This window comes from Myotis yumanensis, unplaced genomic scaffold, assembly GCF_028538775.1.
Source record: "Myotis yumanensis isolate MYYU_CA2020_CCGP unplaced genomic scaffold, mMyoYum1.0.hap1 SCAF_5, whole genome shotgun sequence".
NCBI lineage: Eukaryota > Metazoa > Chordata > Mammalia > Chiroptera > Vespertilionidae > Myotis > Myotis yumanensis.
In genome coordinates this window covers 68,530,521-68,544,065 of record NW_027223756.1, presented here as the reverse complement: position 1 = coordinate 68,544,065, position 13,545 = coordinate 68,530,521, and the positions used below count along the sequence as shown (strand labels likewise).

General features: G+C 37.0%; 1 pseudogene; it reads left to right on the top strand.

Annotated features, from left to right (window-relative positions):
• Window positions 1-3,117: 3,117 nt before the first annotated feature.
• Window positions 3,118-3,797, top strand: LOC139011771 (U2 small nuclear ribonucleoprotein B'' pseudogene; annotated as a pseudogene).
• Window positions 3,798-13,545: the final 9,748 nt, after the last annotated feature.

Here is a 13,545-nt window from a genome sequence, read left to right as displayed (position 1 = left end):
TAAAATCTAGGATAGTGCCATGCTTCATAAATGCTCATTGCATGAGAGCAAGTATGAATTCTATGATGTCTTCACAGCCTTTCTTTGCAATACCTAATCCAAAAAAAGATAACTTTTTAAATAAAAATTATTTTGTTTATTTTTGAAATAATGAGCATTTGTATTCATTTTTAGAAACTGTCCTGTAATATGTCTCATTTTTTTGATTCTTAAAAAATATTTTTATATGGTTTTATTAATTTCAGAGAGGAAGGGAAAGGGAGAGAGAGATAGAAACATCAACGATGAGAGAGAATCATTGATCAGCTGCTTCCTGCATGCAACCCACCACAGATCAAGCCTACAACCTTGGCATGTGCCCCAACCTGAATTGAACCATGACCCCCTGGTTCATGGATCAATGCTCAACCACTGAACCACACCAGCCAAGCTATATTGTTTTTGTGGTTTTTTAAAAATATATTTTATTGATTTTTTACAGAGAGGAAGGGAGAGGGATAGAGAGTTAGAAACATCAATGAGAGAGAAACATCGATCAGCTGCCTCCTGCACATCCCCTACTGGGGATGTGCCCGCAACCAAGGTACATGCCCTTGACCGGAATCAAACCTGGGACCCTTGGGTCCCAGGCCGACGCTCTATCCACTGAGCCAAACCAGTCAGGGCTATATTGTTTTTTATAACATAAAATGGGAGAAGTGATTCACAGTAGGTTATTGCCTAGAAAATGCTGAAATCCTACTTAGATAATATAGAACTATGATGCCAAAAGATTTGTTTTCTCTTGAGCCACACTATTGCTTTTTTCCTTTATTTTCAAACCCTATATTTTATAAAGTACTTCTGGGAAAATAATAAGAATTATTGAGGCCAGCAATTCCTACTAAGTATAGTGTTCAAGCATAATATGGTTGATACTCTGATATCTGAGAAGAGAATTAGATATGATTTTCTGTTCAGGAAATTTCAGGCTAATACATGCTAATAAATGCTGAACTGAACTTATTAAGATAAAATGTTCTTGTAAATCAAATGATAGTCATTTTCTTTAAAAAATGATGATAGCAGGTGTTCCAATCTGAGCCATTCATTTGCAACATGATTTAAAATTAGCAAATGTCAACATGATGGAGAGTTAGTTTCTGAAAATACAGTGAACGCAGACTACGTTCCATGTATGCACTGAAGCATAAGTGATAATCCTTGATGGTGCATTTTGGTTTGCAGCATTTTCCAATACATTAAATTATTTGCTGCTTATTACAACTTTGTAACAGAGAACACAAAAATATTTTTATTATTCTCGTTTTTTCAGAGAAGAATTTGAGGGCTCAGAAAGATTTCATAACTCATCCAGGGTCACATAATTTATAGAGCAAGAATTTAAAACCAAGTCTTCTGACCATGAGTTCTATAGTTATTCCAACATATGAAAGTCCTCCTGCATTTTGAATGTTCCACGCAGAATAGTGGATCCTAAAAGCAGATAATAGGACAGCCTTCATGTCTGTTGTATTAGAAGCCACCCAGCATATGAAGTAAAGTCAGTGGAGAGAAAAAGATAATCCACACAGTTTTCTATCCTCGTCTTCTTCATCGTTTTCTTGATGTTTGATAAATTTTTTACATAGAAATAAATTTAATAAAAATTCATTTAAGAAAATACATTAAAATACATTTGTCTTCACTATGCATTCTAAATTTATTCTTCAACTTGTATTGTCCTGATTAATATTTACCCAGTTTTGTCCAAGATAAATTAAAATATAGCAGAATTTGGATCAGTCTTACACAAGATTTTTTTAAAAATTCATTAAATCATAAATGAAAGGTATTGAAGGTGCCCAGTGGCTGCTTCTTACTATAGTTCAATATATAATGGCCCATTTTGACAGATAAGTGCCCAATATTTTACAAAATTGTCTATTTTCTCAGTAAAGCAAGATATCTGTTGATTTTATTGATTAAGGTATTACATATGTGTCTGTATCCTCCATTTGCCCCCTCATCCCCCACTTATGCCCTCACCCCCCTGGTGTCTGTGTCCATTGGTTAGGCTTATATGCATGCATACAATTTCTTTGGTTGATCTCTCCCCCTTCCCCCCGCCCTTTCCTACCTTCCCTCTGAGGTTTGATGGTCTGGTCGATGCTTCTGTGTCTCTGGATCTGTTTTTGTTAACAGTTTATGTTGTTCATTATATTCCACAAATGAGTGAGATCATGTGATACTTATCTTTCTCTGACTGGCTTATTTCACTTAGCATAATGCTCTCTAGTACCATCCATGCTGTTGCAAATAGTAAGAATTCCTTCTTTTTCAGCACAGCCTCGTATTCCATTGTAGAGACGTACCACAGGTTTTTAATCCACTTATCTGCTGATGGGCACTTAGGCTGTTTCCAAATCTTAGTTATGGTAAATTATGCTGCTATGAACATAGGGGTGCATATATCCTTTCTGATTGGTGTTTCTAGCTGTGTGATCTCACTTCTAGGAATATATCCCAAGATATCTGTTTTTTTGCACATGGCTCTCAAATTACAAATCTGTTCTGATTGCTGGTAATGTTATGGATGGGATGATTAAAAGCATATTTGAGTGATAATGCTTTCCTTGCATGCAACTCAAGAAAGAAAATTGGAGGAAAAGTACATCCATGATTCAAACTCTAAGTTTCTTTTAAGGAAAAGAGACAATATTGGATCCATAATTTTGGATAAATGACACAGGATAAAATATGAATGATCCGCTGTCACCAAAATATGAGGCCACTCCAAAGTAGCTGGGCCACCAGCCCTACAAAGACCACTGTTCTTCAGTGCAGACCATGCAACAGGTAGCAAACTTTGAAGCTCCCACTAACCAGAGAAACCAGCATCAATTTTTTTGTAATATTTTAAAATTTAATATTTTAGAAATAGCATTAAAACAGAAATCATGTATAAAATCAAAACACTATAAATTCTTATAAATTTTATGGAATAGTTTTGATTTTGTTTTAAATGCCTATTAGGAGTTTGGGACAATATCATATTTCCAATACTTATTAAGACTCCGTTGGGGCTTTCGGTTCTTACAGAACACTTCGCAGACCTCAGACTACTTGAAGAGTTTAGCCCAAAAGATGGATGTCAGACCAAACCACACAATTTATATCAATACTATGAATGACAAAATTTTAAAAAGAAGAATTGAAGAGACCCCTATATGCTCTGTTTTCTGACTTTGGCATGTGGTAGGTATTGTGGCATTTAAGAGCATGAAGATGAGATAGCAAGACTTTGGTATATTTAAAGAACTGGGCTCATCCAAAAATGCCTTAAGACAGTTACAAGGATTTCCATTTGATGGTAAACCAATGCAAATCCAGTGTGCAAAAACAAATTCTGATATAATATCTAAAACACGTGGCACTTTTGCTGACAAAGAAGAGAAAAAATAAAAAGCCCAAACTGTGGGACAGACAGCAATAACCGCAAATAAAAAGCCTGGTCAGGTAACACCAAATTCAGCTAACACCCAAGGAAATGCGACACCACATTCTCAGGTACCTGATTACCCTCCAAACTATAGTTTTTCCTTAATAGTTTACCAGAAGAGACTAATGAAATGATGTTACCCATGCTGTTTAATCAGTTCTCTGGCTTCAAGGAGGTATGTTTGGTACCTGAGAGGCATGACATTACATTTGTTGAATTTGAAAATGATGGACAGGCTGGAGCTGTCAGGGAAGCTTCACAAGGATTTAAGATCACACCGTGTAATGCCACGAAGATCACCTATGCTAAGAAATAACATTTGGGAAAGTTGTCTTTAAAGGACTTGGTGTTATTTATAGCGTTTGTTTTGATAACATGTGGTCAGGCCATTTTAATAGTTGAGGGTGGGAGGAAGTGAAAATGAAAATTTTGTGCAGGTTTATAAAAATTACCTAGTCTTTCTTTAGCCTTAGGTAACTATGAACTTTCAAGGCTGCTGGGAGCTGGTCCATCCCTGCTGCTTGACACAGTTGCTGCAGGGAAGGAACATCTGCACAGCATGTTTCAAGGGACCTGGTGAATATGGCATACTGTTCTTAATATGTTTTCTCCCCTTCTTGGCGCTATGAGTTTTAACCAAGGTCACCTCTCCGAGAAAGGTTGTTTCCCCAGGTGGGGATCTCTCCCTGAGGTTAGGGAGGGGATACAACCCCTTAATTAAGTGCCAGGCGGGTAGTTAAGCTACATAATCTTTACTCCCTGGAATGGAGATAAGAAACACCCTAACCTTTGGAATAGAAACTGACAGGATTAAAATCAACTGGTATAAATACAGATGTAACAAGACAACAGAGACAGAACCTGGACACAGAACTTGGAGAGACAGAACCTAGAGACAGGACTTGGCTGGAGATCCTATACAGAACCTAGAGACAGAACCTAAAGACAGAACCTAGAAACAGAACCTAGCGAGAGAACCTGGCAGAAGAACCTAGAAACAGAACCTAGCAAGAGAACTTGGACAGAACCTAGAGACAGGACTTGGCTGGAGATCCTACAGAGAACCTAGACACAGAATCTAGAGACAGAACCTAGAGACAGGACTTGGCTGGAGATCCTACAGAGAACCTAGACACAGAATCTAGAGACAGAACCTAGAGACAGAACCTAGCAGGAGAACATGGCAAAAGATCCTGGACAGAACCTGGCTACAGAACTTGGCTAGAGAACCTAGACAGAACATGGCAGGAGAACCTGGACAGAACCTGGCTGGAGAATCTGGAGAACCCTGGCTGGAGAACCTAGCAAGAGAACATGGGTACAGAACTTGGCTGGAGATCCTGGCTAGAGAACCCAACTCTGCTGATGAACTGAACACTGCCTTCATGTCATTCCTTTTTGCCGACTCTGTCCACACCTTTGGGGACCCCTGGACCTGCTGGGGTTGGACCCCAGCACAAGGCCTAATTCTATATAATAAACTTTTATTTGTATTTTGTAAAAAACAAAAAACAAAACAAAACAAAACCCCCACAACTCTATAGGTCTTTCCCAGCCTCACACTTTTACCCTTCTGTATTCCTTGTCTTGAACGTATAAATGTTCTCTAATGAAAAAGAGCATCCATACATTAGGGTCAGAATCTTAGCAAGTGAAAGAATAGGATTCACACATAGTACTTGAGCTCCTTATAAGTTCCATTTCTGGGATGAGAGGAACAAGACAAGAACGTAATTGAGATGGCCTTAATGTTTTCCTCAACCTGACTGAACTTTAGACAGGCTTCTTCCTGACTCTAGGTCCCTCACCTCCCTTTTCTCACACCATTTGCTTTAGAAAACTTGTAATTAAAAATTATTTCTCTATCCTTCTGAGATATAAATCTGTATACCTTTTATTTCCTTTTCTGTTTTATTATATTGCTAGGACTTCTAGAAGAACATTGAGGAAAATCTTTGACCTATTCCTGATATCAGGGAAAAGTATCTAATTTCTCACTATTAACAAAGACATTAGCTATAGGTTTTTTTGTAGATGCTCTTTATCAAGTTGAGGAAGTTACCCAAATCCAAACTTTTAAATATGCCTCATTATGAAAGGATATAATGAATATTAATTGTCTTTTGGACTCTATGGTATATTTGATATATGGTACTATATATATAGTAAAATAATATAAAATATATATTTAAATTGTTTCCTGGACAACTTCCAAGCATGAAAAAAAATAAGCTTGCTACTATTTCCCTTTATTGCTAAAATAACTATTTTCGTGGTTTTTAATATTTTCAGGAGAGAACTTAAAAACTGAAACTAACAACAAAACTACCCACTTAGTGCATAAAACACAGTCACCCTTTCTTGGTTCAGAGTTTGAAGTTGTAATAGATTGAGAAGTGGTAAAATCCTGAACTATCATCTTTTAAAAAACACAAGTATTCATTTCAAGGCACAAATGTAAGCTTAGAAACCCAAACATCTATTGGTTACATAAGGCATGGGACTAGAACCAGTATACACTTTCTCTTAAGAAATCCCTTTCTTGAGAAATTAACACTCCTGATTCTCTATAGTGTCACATATATTTAAGGTGTGCAAATATCAAATATCAGCTTCCTGCTTGAAGAATCCTGGCACTAAATTTTTACTAAACCATAGGAACTTAATTTTATCAGTAGGAAAATTCTTTTTCCCCCAAGTTCATATAATGAGAATAAGCACATATCTTAACAAAAGAATAGGGAAATTTTTTAAATAGGTAGGGGAAAAAAGAATAATCTGAAAGAAGGGCAACTTTCATACTACAGAGGTACCACAGTGCATTTTTAAATTCTTTAATCCTTAAAATTTTCAAATGAGTCAAGCAAATAACTAACGCACAAATATGATCAGAATGAGACATCATAAATTTGATCATAAAACTAAAATTAGAACCAAACTGGGTTTAACCTAGGATGAAGAAGTCAATACCCTAGGAAGGTTTAACCAATTCTTGAAGATTTAAAAATCTCTGGATTAGATGGAATAATGATGATTCTGTTTACTCAGCCTTGAAAAAAATTAAGATGCCACTTCTCAGAAATATGAAATGTACAATGCATTATTGTTGGTGCAGTTATATGGGGAAGATCAAAAACAAAGGGGATGTGGCGAGCAGTCACAGGACAAGGCTGAAACGCCTGATTGCTGTCCAGTGAAGACAGAGTGGTCCAGCTGGGAACCAACTCATGACTTGAACAGCCTCATGAAATGAGTCTGTTCTTTTCTCTTCTTTCAAAGAGAATTGCTGTGAAGGCATTTCAAGAACACAGCATCCACCCTTTTCTTTTTAAAAAAAATCTCCAGAGTGTAACTCCATATAACCTCTCTTGGTAGGTAGCAGATAGATACTCTACAGTATAATAGCTCAGAGCAATTTCCCTCTGCTATGTGGTGTGAGGCTCCTATGAGCCCTGTGGTCTTTAATTTTAAAAGGTTGCACATGACATTTTCAAAAGGTGAAAAGGAGCAAAATGGGATTCACTAAAAAGAGAATTATATGTATCCTTCAAAGTGAACATGGGCATAAATTAGAATATTATGTCTTCTAACACCTCATGACACTCAAAGCAAATAAAACTTTAAAAGACTCACAGGTCTCTGCCTATTACACATTCATTGAATGAGGAACTAAAGAATCATTCCTTTGTTTCAATATCAGATATCTGAAACCCTGTAATAGACTTTAATCAATTCCAGAATGGTACTTAAATGTGAAAACAAGATTGAGTCTCCTTTTGAAGCAAAATACAATAAATAGAACCAAAAGATTTCTTTATGCTGTTGTTTCATTGATAGCTTTTACACAGCCCACAAACTCTTTACAATGAACTATCAATAAAGTTCAGCTTCTAAATGTCCCCCCAGCATGGGGTTAGATGCTGAGCTATGGGCCCTAAAAGAAATTGATCCCATCTTGAGATTAAAGGCAGACCATGAATCCTAGCTCCTAGATTTCTAGTTAGTCAGAAATAGGATTGATTTGCAGGTTTCTGAATCTCTTCTTGGCTATAAGCAAAGTTCAACAGCCAGAAGGGCCAAGGCAGCAAAAACACTTCAGTGTGAGCTCTAATCTTAGGATAAGGTTATTTGCCTTCTGCCAGATTTTACCCACCATGTTGGGCCTACTCTTGGGAAGAGATCATTTCTAATTAACCTAGGGATTGCAAATGCCAAGAGTACTGGTTCTCAAAGGCACTCCCACCATTAGGGTTTGATAGAAATGCACATCCCAGGTTCCACAGTTAAAGATTCTACTTCATGTACCTGGGATGAAATCCAGGGAAGTGTAAACTAAACAAACTACAGGCAATTTGTAAACGATTTTGAAAAACATTGGATACTTGCTTAGGAAAGCTATCTCAACAAATTCTTTGTAAATGCTTGCTGATGACTAAGTATTCACCAACCTACTCTAACCATTTATCACTGCTACTAGAAAGTATTAAACCAGTAGGAAAGGTCAGTTTGTCACCTGTAGTTTTACAAATAACTAGTCATTTAGTTAAACATTAACTTTTCTTCCATTCCGCAATTCAAATATATCTTTTATTTTAAAAAGTAAGTGCATATAAGATCTGTGAGCCTAACCAATACCTCTAATATTTAACGTAGTCAGTTCAGTGTGCCTGGAACAACAGTCATCAACAATGAGCATGGAGGAAAGAAGTGCACAGAATATTTTTAGATTCCTTCAAAGCACATGAACTGCTTTACACGGACAAATAGAGGGTGTGGCAACAGTAGGTTTACAGTTGTTCATATGGAAAATCTATACTAATAAAAGCCTATGTGGTCATCACGCTGTAACAATCCATCACCAGGAGGCTGCGGGCGCAAGCAGGTGGGCAGGGACTTGATGCTGTGTGCGCAGCCTGGAGGCGGGTCCCAGCAGCTCCGCTCAGCAACACTGGGGGCAGGACCCCCGGCTCTGGCCTACCTCTTTGGGGAAATCCATCAAGGAGCCCTGGATGGGTTGGCAGGGCCTACCTCTTTGGGAAAATAGATTGCAGGGCTCCCACACTATGAAAGGGCACAGGCCAGGCTGGGGGACCCCCCCCCCCCCCAGTGCACGAATTTCGTGCACTGGGCCTCTAGTAATTCAATAATTAATAATAATACAAGAATAAACTCTGTGTTTTGGATACTCACAACTATAAACCTACTTTTGCCATACCCTGTATAATCAGAATTCTATTGGAGTGTGAACCATTTTTGTGTGTCTGGTCATAAAGAATTGCTCTATGGAAGAACTGAGAAAATAATGGAATGAAACTTCTGGGTGAGAAAACAGAATTTTCTTAGGAAAGAAATTTGAACTTTGAAACAGTCACAATAGCTCTTTCAAAAGCATGGTTCTGTATACTGCACTAAAATGTTTTAGTTCTCCTAGAAGAAAATGATTTCTACTCGAGACAACCCTCTTGGAAGAAAACATATTGTACAAAGGATACAGATGATTAGAATTACTCCCCTGAGCTCAGACCCCCTCCCAGTGAGAGTCACGAAAAGCACATTAAAGCCTTTGTAATCCAACTGTGGAACATCTCTCTGTGATGTACACATAGTAGCTGATGCTGTGCAATCCTAAGGGTTTCATAGTACAGGCCAATACTATAGACCGGCACAACGAACTATAATGCTATACCATGTCACTCGCTTAACTAACCTTCACTTAATCAAGTGACTGGATTAATCCATGCTCTCTAGTCCTCCCTTAAAATGTCCTGGTTGCTGCCCACAACATGCTGAATCTTGTGGCTAGAAGGCTAATTTTATATTTATGTGCTCTTCTGCTCCCATCTGTTGAATTGAATAGCTGCCAGGAGTCAGTTTTATTTGCTCCCAAACTTGTGTACTCTAATTTTATTTTACATTGCAATTACATAGGTTAATTAAATATTATACAAACTGATGAAATAGGGGTGTCAAAAAGAATTGCGTCTATGAACATTAATTTAAATGCTTTGGTTAAAGCTTTGGGTAAAGGTGAGTCACTAAAAAATACTGTAGTTTTATTTGGAGACAAGGCAACATAACAGTTGGAAGTCATAGAAACTTAGAAGGATTCTGTACTCACCCTGCCTGGAAAGAGTTAAAACTTCTCCCTCTACTTTTGTTGCTGGAGGATTGCATTGGTAGGATTCCTCTTTCACTAGTGGGAGTGAAGTTCTTACAATATCTTTAGAAAAGGAATTTTCTAAGACTTGCATGGGCAAAAGAGTGGTTTTTATTGGCATGGAAATATATTTCTGGGGTTGCAAAGTCCCACGTTCCTTAAACCAGTCCTGGAAAATATGCAGCTGGGGCTTTAGCAGAGCAAAAAGTAGAGTCAGTGTCTAGCAGGGGTGGGCAAACTTTTTGACTCGAGGGCCACAATGGGTTCTTAAACTGGACCAGAGGGCCGGAACAAAAGCATGGATGGAGTGTTTGTGTGAACTAATATAAATTCAAAGTAAACATCATTACATAAAAGGGTACGGTCTTTTTTTTTTTTTAGTTTTATTCATTTCAAACGGGCCGGATCCGGCCTGCGGGCCATAGTTTGCCCACGGCTGGTAGAGATTCTGTTCCATGGCAGAGCTGGGTCCGATGTAGCATCAGTCTAGATTCAGTCAATCCATTGTGTGTATCCCACATGGCTCACGCCCTCTGCATCCGGAGTCCCGAGAGAGCAAGGGGGCCAAGAGCATAAGAGAACAAGAGAGAGAGTTCCCAGTGTTCAGGAGTTTAAATATCAAGTCTTCCTGCCCTAGCTGGTTTGGCTCAGTGGATGAAGCATTGGCCTGTGAACTGAAGGGTTCCGGGTTTGATTCCGGTCAAGGGCACATGCCTGGGTTGCGGGCTCGATCCCCAGTAGGGGGTGTGCAGGAGGCAGCCAATCAATGATTCTCTCTCATCATTAATGTTTCTATCTCTCTCTCTCCCTTTCCCTTCTTCTCTGAAATCAATAAAAAATATATTTAAAAAATATATATATCAAGTCTTCCCGAGAGTTTGCAGTAGCCATGCCTATTCTGGCCACTGACTTGTTCCCTCGTGTGACTACTAGGTAAGCATTCTCCCACATCACCCAGATCTTACTGGGCATGCCTATCTCTAGTCTTTTCCCCCATGGATCTCTGGAGAATGGATTGGAGAGTGTTAAACTGCAGCTTCCTAGCAAAGCTGTATAAATGACATCGCTATATTACCTAGTCTTTCTTTTCCTCCTTTCCTGTTAATAATAACCAGATTATTAACAGTATCATCTTAAGGAAATGGAAACTGGGAATGAAGGACAACATGTGTGGTCTTTACAGGAAACATAATTCAGGAATCCAATCAATGAACTCACACTCAGAAAAAAGGCCTTACCCCAACATGAAAAGATTGGTGAAAATCTTTAATTTGTATATTTTAAATTAATGTAAAATATTTGGCATATGCATCATTGTGTATTATTCTAAGAATTCCATAAAAATCAGTCAGCTGTTTATAATTTTCCACTTTAACTGACTTTTCTAACTAACTGACCAGATACCAACCTTGATCATGTCAGATGAGAGAATTCTACTACAACACCCACTACAACAACGTTTCTAGGGACAAGATTGCAAACTCACAGCTTGCAGGACAAATTCAGCCTACATGGCTGTAAAATTTGGTTTTTCAAATTCTAAGGGGGAAAAAATTAGGATCTTTCACATGAAAGTTCAAATCTCCATCTTTGGAAAATTAGATTGAGCAACACTGGAGTTGAATTCCCATGTGGCAGCAATAGCTACTGCTGAATAGCAGCTGCCTCCTTTGGAAAAGGCAAAAGCTCTCCTGTCAGACCCAGTCTTCACCTCTCCAACCTGCCCAGCTCACTGGGTCATCTTATCTGCCTTTTTCCCATAGGTATTTGCGGTAACTAACCGTGTTCTAAGGCCTTATTTGTGAGAAGTAAGGATTTCTAATTTGCCTAAGCTATTTGGCAAGAAAAACATCCTCCTTCCCAACTCTACAAATTCATGCAATCCATTTTTCTCAAGCACATACCTAACAATATGAAGAAATACAAACACACATATTCACACAGCACCTATTCTTTCAGGAACTTAAACTCTAATTTAAACATAAATAAATAAATAAATAAAGCACCTACGATACAAAAACACATAGTAAATACTTATGTTTTCAACTGCTAAAAATTTACAAACTGAAGCAGACAATTTTGAACTTAGTTCTATATTTCCTTGCTACTCCAACTATTGTAAAAGCTTCTTGAATAACCCATATAATAAATCACTTTTGAAATCCTGCTATATATGTTCAACAAACTTATTAACATGAAATTGGTAAGAGATTAGTAATATTTGCTAATTTTTAAAGAATAAAATAAAACCAATGTCTTAGATCTGAGATAAGAGGTCTATTTGTATTGAAAGTAGATGGTATAATGTATCTTATGAATAGCAAAAAAGAAATTTTTAAAAATATATTTTTAAAAAACAGGGGAATTAAGTGACAGTTCCTGCCAATATTTGGAGAAATGTGTGTGAAAGGGTAGCAAATGACAGATTATGATAGGCTTTGAATGTTAGACTAAAGGATTTAGATGATACCTTGTATGCAATAGGTTTAAGAAGCATAGTGATAGCATGATGCGGATATTTAGAGAAACAGATTTGTCAATAGTATGTAGCATTAATCTAAATTGGGGGGAAAAACATAAATTGGGAGATTAATTAAAAGGCAGTAGAAAAATTGCCTGAATTAGAACAAGGCCCGCAGGAGGAATCTTTTTTGTTGTTGTTTTAATTACTTCTGAGGCACTTGATTATAAAATTGACAGGACTCAGTGACTGTGTTTAGGTAATGAAGGAGGAAAAAAACTCGAAGACAATTAATAGGTATAAGGTTTCAAACTAGAGTCATTATAAACAAAAGGTACTTGAAAAGAGGAGAGGACAACAATGAATTCAATTCTGAGGAATAAGGTCCCATTAAAAACAAAATGTTAACAGAAACTACTAGCAAAGGTTGCTGTAGTCAATAACTATATCATAATATCAGTAACTATTTCAAACATCAGTGAATGTAATTCCTAAAACCCTACAAACAATAAGCTAAAGACTATAAAAAGTTAATTATGGGTACTTAAATTTCAAAAATATGTCCTCAGCTGAATGGGATTTTCCAGAAAGTTTATGGTCTGATTTTAGTTTGTTTTGAAGATTGAAGGAGAGTCAATAAAATCTGATCATTACAGCCTTCATTGTTATATTCATGGCCAAGAAGATTGGTCACAGTAAATGGGACTGACCAAATCTATCACATGGGTGACTGAAAAAAAATGAATGAACTCCCAGACAATCTCTGGTAAGAATTTTTGAATCTGGAGATATTCACCTTTTACCTGTAGTTGAATCAAAAAGTTATACTGAAAAAGATAAATAAGAACTAAAGTTACCTACTATAAACATTTAATTTTGAGATTTGAAAGACGAGGCTGAAATGTGGAGCTTAGATCCTCAAGACCAAAAATATATCATTTATGAATTAGTTAATTGAACAAGTCTTATTAATAAAGTCAGTATTGCCTGAGAAAAAGTATATTTTGCCTTTGTTATATATCCTCTTAAATGCAGACTGAACAGTTTACCATATCTACCATAGAAATTAGAGATAAACATATTAACAGAGGCAGGTCTTTTGAATTTACATAGACAAAAAAGTCAAGATGAGATATCTTAGCTATTCAAGTGCTGCCTATACTACCTGAAATAAGAGAACTGATATACTTTTTATCAACAGACTATTGTTTAGATCAGTTTTAGGTTCACAGCAAGACTGAGCAGAAGGTAGAGAGATTTCTGCTCAATAGTATATTTTAATAAAATCTAATTTCTAGAACATTTCTGGGAAAGAGGAAATGCCTAGATAATTGATGTCCCATGAATAATGTACTCTTGAGACATTCCATCTATAACATGCATACACACATAATCCATATAATAATAATTTCTGATGTTTAAAATTCACTCAAGATCCTACTGTAG